General features: G+C 54.9%; 1 protein-coding gene across 3 annotated transcripts in view; it reads right to left on the reverse strand.

Annotated features, from left to right (window-relative positions):
• The window catches only part of LOC102458614 (discoidin domain-containing receptor 2-like), a 64,422-nt gene extending 57,319 nt beyond the window's left edge, over nt 1–7,103 (reverse strand). The window contains exon 1 of one of the 3 annotated variants that reach the window (XM_075905943.1): nt 6,949–7,103. The gene's annotated coding sequence lies outside the window, so the exon portion shown is untranslated. The remainder of the gene's footprint in view (nt 1–6,948) is intronic. The other 2 variants (XM_075905942.1, XM_075905945.1) reach the window with 2 other exon arrangements.
• Nucleotides 7,104–8,048: the final 945 nt, after the last annotated feature.

Here is an 8,048-nt window from a genome sequence, read left to right on the forward strand (position 1 = left end):
CCTTATTCTGGCCTGCATATTTATACCTGCCTCTGGAAATTTCCACTACATGCATCTGATGAAGTGGGTCTTTGCCCTCGAAAGCTTATGCTCCAATACATCTGTTAGTCTATAAGGTGCCCCAGAACCAGAGATAAGTTTGTGATAAGACCAAACAGGTTACCAAAAAAAAAAAAAAAAAGAAAAAGATAATCAGTGAAAAAAAATTGCCTGGTTTGTTTATGCAACAAACTCTCCTTTCTAAATGATTGAGAACCCACACTTCATTGTCATGGCGCAGTCCACCCAAGAGAGCAGATGTTGCAGGCAAACTGCTGGATTAAAGTGTATGAAAGAGAAATTGAGCCATGTGCAAAAAGACTAGAGGGTAAAATTGTTAACCTGAGTCTTGATGGGAAAAGCAATGTCCACAATGATCCTCTTATGTGTGCTTGTCTGACAACAGAGGGGTGTCTTCGTTACAGAAACAATTGATACACCAGGAAATACACACCCAGCAGAATACTGAAATGTAGCGTAAATTCCGTAGCAAACTCTGGGAAAAAATTCAAATGACTAGTACACAGCTTGGTGACAGACAATGTTGCAAATGTATCCAAGATGAGAAGAAATTTAGAAGAGAGTTCCAAGCTAACAACATATGGTTGCAGTGCTCATTTGATGCACCTTCCTGCCAAGGCTTCAGTGTTCCAGAAATAAAGGCTAATGCTGTTGAAACTGCAAAATACTTCAGTAACAAGCATTTTGCAGCAGCTGCTCTGAAAGACGTGGGAGGAGCCAAGATAACTCTCCCACAAGACTAGCGATGAAACTCGGTAGGGGATTGTTTTGAGCTCTGTAGCAAGAACTGGCCTAATCTGATGATAGTTTGTGAACAAAATTGTGAAAAAACAGATGGCACCGTCACAGCTAAAGGTCTCACCGTTGAACACGTGCTGAATACCCGGAAGCCTATTGCTGTAGCCTTGAACAAAATGCAGGGAAATTGCTGTTTTACTGCTGTTGAAATTTGGAAGGATCTGAGTGAGACCGTAAAATGAAAAATATGCAAATTACAGAAGCATTAAAAAACCCCAAAGGGACAAGCACGATCTCCAGATCATTTTCTTGCAAACATTCTCAATAGTTACGAGGACTCCTCGTCGCTTTTGCAGATTCAGACTAACACGGCTACCCCTCTGATACTATTCTCAATAGTTGGTGCCTTAACTGCTGCCGAAGAGGAGCTGGCTAGGACATAGGCATCCAGCAACCCTCCCTCTGTAATGCCAACTAGCATAAACATCAGCGCTAAGGGTGAACCAATCAAGAAACAGACGCTTGCCGATGATGTTCTCAAGACAGTCTCATCAGTGAACTGGGGGAAGCCACTGAAGCACTCGGATTCAGAGACCGCTGAAGTGCTAATCTCACTTAGCAGCAGTAGCCTTTCTGCACTGGCAGAAGAAAATATTTTCTCCCTTTGGACTAATTCATTCCAAACTGAGAAATCGTTTGGGACTTGAAAAAGCAGGAAAGCTTGGGGGTCCCCCCCCCCCCCCCGATTATGAACAAGCAGGAAAACAAAGGTGAAGACGACTGAGTGAGCTGCAGAAACAAGTATTTTACATGTCTCTGCTCCCTGGCTCCTCCTCTAGATACACCCCAAGCAGCTGATTGTCCACACACGATTTGAAGGTGGGCAAACACCTCCTCACAAGACTGTGGAGTCGAACAAAGAGAAGGCTGAGGGGTGGCTGGTAAGTGCTGGGAAACACGTATTTTATAATGGAACCGTCGTTCCTGCAGAAAAAGGTACAACAAGATCCACTGTCTGGAAGCTGAAGCTAGCCAAATTTATGCTGGCAGGAAAGCGCACGTTTTCAAACAGCCAAGGGTAATTAACCTCTGGTCCAGTGCACCGGGAGTCAGGGAGGGGGAGAGGTGAGTCTCTCATCACTGGCCATCTTGTGTCCTGAGCTCCGGTCTAGGAATTATTTGGGGAAGATCTGCAGCCTGTGGAGGTCAGATTCTATCATCCTAATGGTCTTTTCTGTCTGTATTCTCTGTAAATCTATGAAGGGACCGCAGGAGTATTAGACAACAAGAGGAAGAGCAAAGAAACCTGCCGCCAGTGCAATGCAGTCGTACCCCCGGCGATTCTCCAATTCTGCAGCTGGGGAATCTCCTGCAGAATTCAGCTCTCAGACCGATTTTCATTAAAGGAAACCTTTCGAGCCGGGCTGGTCACAAAGTGAAAAAAACCCCAAACAAGCAGCAAAAAATGCTAAATGTCAGCGTTTTTACTTTTTCACCTCTTCGGAAAGGGAGCAATTTGTTTGGATGGATTTTGAAAATGTTCAAGATTTCAGCAGGTCCTTTTTGCATGTTTGCTGCCAAGAAGACTAAAATGAATGACACCCCGGATCCCATTCTCCCTTTCACTTTTCCAGTTTTCCTTTGGCCACTTTGTGACTTTCCAAATGTCTCAACTTTAGGAAAATGATCAGGAGTTAGACTTTCAGAAGCTCATTTGACCTTTTGCCAGTCAGTAATTTCTTCCAAAGTTGGAGGCATTTTGGAAGTCACAGAGGGTCAAAAAGAAACATGAAGAAAAGAAAATGTGAAAGAAAAAAAGTCAAACTCCGATCATCAGTTGTTCAGTGGAAAAAAATGCAGGGAAAAAAGACGAGATAAAGAAGACATACCCACAAAAATGAAAATCTGAAATTGAGTTTCAACAACAACAAGGAAAAATTTTAAGAAGCAAAGCTTTTGGTGAAAGTTTTCAGTGTAAAACAAAAAAAAAAGCCTTTTTTGTCAAAAAAAGTTTTGGATTAAAAATTCCAACTAGCTCCAGTTTCTCACTCCCACGGTTGTGAGGAAAACCTTGGAAAACAGGATCAGGAGGACCGACATCAATGGAGCCACCTTGCTGAATCTGCCGGGAGAGCTTGAAGCTCTAGTGCTGAGCAACGTGAACTGCCCCAGCCGCCTCATAATCGAGTTACGGAAGTGTCGCAGCAAAACGAGCAGCACCGCTCCTGCAGCACCGACCGCACCTTTTATATTCACATTTTAAGTCAATACTGAGATTTCTAGTTAATGGTTCTGCCACAAAATCTCCAGCCCTCCCCCAGGACGTCAGAGAATCCAGGGAGATGCGGGAGATTCCAGGTGCGGCTGGCGGAGAATGGCACGGGCCTGCCTTCCTTGCTTTTTTCTCTTTTACCTTGGCCTGTCTGCACACTCTGTGGTGCCACGGAGCCGCCACGGCAGAGCTGTCTGCATGCTGCTAATTCTGATCAATGGTGACTCTGGCAGCACCCACCGTGCCAGGGGTGGTCGGGTCCCTGTTGTGCTGCGTGCTGTACAAACGCAGTGTCCCTGAGCCCAGCTCGGTTCCTGAGGGGGACTCCGTGCGCCCATCTGGGGGTTGCCGTGGCATACTGCACAGGCTCCAGGCATCAGTGGCACGCCGCTCTCCGAGCCATGCAGATCAAGCCAGCTGGCCTCAGCGGCCCGGCACCGTCCACATCCCATCCCGCGGCGCTGCTGGTGCCCAACTTGCGCCAGAGTGCACATCCCTGCACCAGAGGCACTGGCCTGGCCTAGCAACGGTGGGCCCCCTCCGCGGCCATTACATCATGATAGTGAAACAGTGACACGAACGCCCAGCGGTGCTCACACCGTCCCAGCCGCGCCCTCCCTTCCCCAGTGGAGGAATCTGTCTGGGCCCCCCCCCCCCCCGGGTTCCCTCAGTAGCTGAGCTGGGGCTGGCCACAGAGGGGGAAGGAGCCAGACTAGCTGGCCTGGGAGCAGAGGGGGGAACGAGGACGGAGCTGGGCCTGGAGGTGGAACAAGGCTGGAAGCATGGTGCTTCCTCCCCATCCACCATGGGAACTGGCCTGGCCCTGGCCGCTCCGTGCCCCCCCCCATCACTCCTACACAGCCCCCAGGGGGGGCACACCCCACAGTCTGGAGGTCACTGCTCTCAACCGTCCTCCCCTGCTAACACACGGCATTTCAGCTAGCAGGGAATTTTGCCTCTCTCACCCAGTCAGCTATGACTGCCAGGCCTGGGGGGGATCTCTTCTCTGCCCTCACTGGGTCGTTAATGGGGGTCACAGACTGGTGAGGGCAGGGCACGACTGGAACAGTGAGAGCATCACTGCTCCCCAGGCCAGGAACGGACTTACAGAGGGCATCTCAGCCCTTGGGCGAAGCCACAGTTCACTCCCCACCAGGGTTACCAATGGTCTCTCCACCCCAGGAGTTACGCCTGCCCCTGCCGCTCGGCTTTCCGGCTACGGCCAGTCCCAAACTATCGGCCTTCCTCTAAGGGTGCATTTACACTGCACCATTTCGAGATAACAACGCGAGCGTCTACACGGCCATCCTGTTATTCCGAAATCTGTAACCCTCATCCTCCGAGGAATAACGCCTCTTCCAAAGTAGAAAACAGGACTATGCAGCATGTTAGAGACTAACAAGATGGTTTATTAGGTGATGAGCTTTCGTGGGCCAGACCCACTTCCTCAGATCAATTTGTGGAAGAAAATTGGCACGACCAATCACAATTTGATGTGAGGAAGTGGGTCTGGCCCACGAAAGCTCATCACCTAATAAACCATCTTGTTAGTCTTTAAAGTGCTACATAGTCCTGTATTTTGTTTCAGCTACACCAGACTAACACGGCTCCATTTCTATCACTCTTCCAAAATAGCTATTCCGAGATATAGCAGCAGTGTAGGGTCCACACGTGCCTTTTCGAAACAGCCCTTCTCCGGGGCCATTCTGAGTTATTCCTCCACGTGCTTCCCGGGCTCTGCACCGAGATAGCGCGTCTACACTAGGGCAGGCTGCCTCGGACTCATTTGGAGCCTTCCCCGCAGTGTAGACACGCTCTTTCAAAATCAGCTTCCAGAATAACTATTCCGGAATATCTCATTAGGAAATTAGCGGGCAGAGCAGAGGTACCCTAAGAGTCCTCCACAGCGCCTCTCTCTCGCAGCCTCGCTCGGCCACCAGTTAATCAGGGGTGGAGGATAACCAACTTCAGCTTTCCCTTACTTTGCTGGGGGTGCTGACCCCACCACAGTGCCACATCGGTGCAGTGGGTTCAGGGGGGTGCTCCGTGCTACAGAGCTGCAAGCATTCCCCCCCAAAGGGTGGGGATAGGGAAGGGGGACAAAGAATTGGGGGGTCAGGATCCAGCAGAGGACATGCTGGGGGGATGCCAGGGTCTGAGAGCAAGGTGGGGACACTGAGAGCCAGAGGGAGGGTTCAGGAAGGGCATGGAGGGAACAGAGTTCAGGGATGGGGCGTCAGGATGAAGGAGAACAAGGGGGAGGGGACATTAGAATCCAGGAGAGCAGAAAATGAGCCAGGCTTTCCTTTTTCTCCGTTTCCCTTTCCCTCACCCTCCTGCAGTGCTGACCGGCCAGCCCAAACCATGGCCCAGCTGATGCCAAATACACTGTATTTATCTTGCCCCCCCCCCCCCCCCACATGCCTCCCACCTAATTTTGCTCCTCAGGTTGCTATGGAGGCCCCGCACTGACACTAACCACAGAGATGGCACCAAACGCCGCGGGAGTGAAGATGGGTCCCCAGGATTTGGGCCGCTAGATTTTATCCTGTGCCGTGCCAATTGTGTGCAGTGCTATCTGATTGCCCAATTAATCTCAATTTAACCTCCCTAATCAGAATGGAGTCAGTACTAAGCCAAAGGCCATCGATGGGGCCAAATATGCTACTCAGACTCAGTCGCCTTTATTAACTAGACAGAATCCCGTCTCGGTTTGGTTACCAAGACCTGTTTTTTATGAAGCCGTGTTGACGGGCACTCAGCGTGATGCTGGCTTTTCGCTTAGTGGCAAGTATCAGTGGCTCTCAAGCAGGGGCACGTGCACCCCTCGGGGTAGGCAGAGGTCTCCCAGGGGTACATCAACTCAGCTAGCTATTTGCCTCGCGTTCGAGCCAGCTACAGAGAAAGCACTAGCCAAGTTGGCGCGCACTAAAGTTTCATATAGGCAGTGACTTGCTTACGCTGCTCTATAGGCAATGCACTGAAATGCAAGGACCATACTGATAGTCCAGTGGATTAGTGCAGGGTGCAGAGTCAGGGATGTGTCAGTTAACAGGAGCTGTGACACTTCTGGGGTCTTAGGTCTGATTTTGTAAGCAAGTCGCTTTTAAGGGAGGTGGAACTGGGGGATTCCCAACTTCCAAGTCCCATTCAACTGCTGCAGGGGGACCCGCCCAGAGCCACTGGCTCATCTCCAGCGGTCACTTCACACTGAGCGAACCGATGTCAGCCTGGCAGCCTTCAAGTCTGGGAGATGCCGAGAGTAACTCGAGCACTAGTCGGAGTGCACCGGCCTCAGGAACGTGCCCGTCTCAGCTACCTCCCGCACCCCGCCCCGCCGGCCCCTGCCCCGGCCCCCTCTCCAGGCGCTCACAGCAGCCTAACTGCGGGACTCCGGCCAACACGGGCTGGCCCCAGGCCCCGGCGCAGCCAGGCCCATCCGGGCAGCTCACGGGGCGCTCCAGTGGACCCCCCGCAGGAGCCCGGCGCCCACCCGAAGCCAAGTCCGCTCACGCCCCGGCCACGCCAGGGCCGGGGGCGCTGCCCGCGAAGTTTGGGCCCCAGCGCTTGGTGGCGCAGCCCGGCCGAGGGGACGGGACTCGAACGGGGCTCGCAGCGGAGCGGCCGCCCGGCCCGGCTCCGGGGCCAGGTCTCCCGCTCGGAGCGCAGGGCAGGCGCCGCGCTGGCTCCGCTCCGCGGCGCGGCCCGAAGCGGCCACGCGGGGCTGCCCCGGGGCTCCCCCGCCGGGACGGGCCGGAGCCAGCAGCCCCGCGCCGCGGCCCCGGCCGGCTCCACCAGGGGCAGAGCCCCGCAGCCCGGCCGGCGCCAGGTCCCCGAGACCGCAGCCCGCCCCGAGCGGCTCCGCGGGCGCCTCCTACCTCGGGCCGCGCCCCGCAGCGCGCAGTCGGGGCCCCGCTCGGCGCGCTCCGCACTTCCCGGGGACTTTTCGCTTCTCTTCTCCGCTCCCCCCGGCGCCCCCTTGCAGCACATCCCCCTTCCGGCGGGCGGGCCGCTCTTAAAGCCACAGCGCGGCCCTGGCTGCGGCTCCGAGGGGCCGGCCGGGGGTCCCAGCGCTCGTGCCGAGGGCAGCCGTGTGGGGCGCACGGGCCGCGGCAGGGCCGAGTTAGGGTGCGGGCTGGGCCGGGGTGCGAGGCTGCTCTGGAGGGCTGGTCCCCCGGGAACCCGCTCCTGGGGGGGCTGACTAGCCCCACTTCATTGCAGGTTCCATCCTTGTCATCGTCCGCCCCCTCCGGCCTCAGAGCGGCCTCTTGCCCCTGGGTTGAACAGGAAAAAGGTCAACCCGGGTCAGTGGAAAATCCCCCCCGGGCCTCGCAGTTGGGCTCCCAAAGGGCCCGTGTAGACGCCGCCTGGCTGGCTTTCAGGAGGCGGGTTTACGCCACCACTAGGAGGAACCCTCCTGGCCCTGCGTGTAGGAGTCAGACACACTGGTGCCTGTGTGGAGGTGCCACCAGGCCGGGGCGTTGCCAGCCCTTCGGAGGGTAGCAGGGCAGCTCCAGGCAGCGGGATCCACTGGAGACCCGGGCCAGGGCCGCAACGGGAAACTCAGCAAAGAGAAAGCTAAGGGGCTAGGCTTAGGGAAGCCAAATCCCCTGCACGAATATAGAAGGGGGCAGCAGCAGCGGCGGTAGGGGGGGACGTCGTATCAGCAGGACATTTCTAGCTGGAAAGACACCATCCTGCCCCCAGGTCCTCCTGGAGCTGCCTCTCCTCCAGCTCTGTCTGGGGGGCGCCCTGCAGGAGAACAGGGCTGGGGGGGAGGGACACTGCTGCTGGAGTTCTGCTCCTTGCCCCGCCCAGCAGGGAAAGGAGATCGCAGGTAAATGGGGAGGGGAGAGGAAGAGCATGGGAGCCCCAGGCTGGTGGCAGGGTGGAATCACACACAGGGTCACATGCCCCCCGTTAGCTGTGGGCCCCATATCGGTATGAGATGTATTGTACCTGCACCACTGGGGAAAAC

The sequence above is a fragment of the Pelodiscus sinensis genome, chromosome 22 (assembly GCF_049634645.1).
Source record: "Pelodiscus sinensis isolate JC-2024 chromosome 22, ASM4963464v1, whole genome shotgun sequence".
Lineage (NCBI taxonomy): Eukaryota > Metazoa > Chordata > Testudines > Trionychidae > Pelodiscus > Pelodiscus sinensis.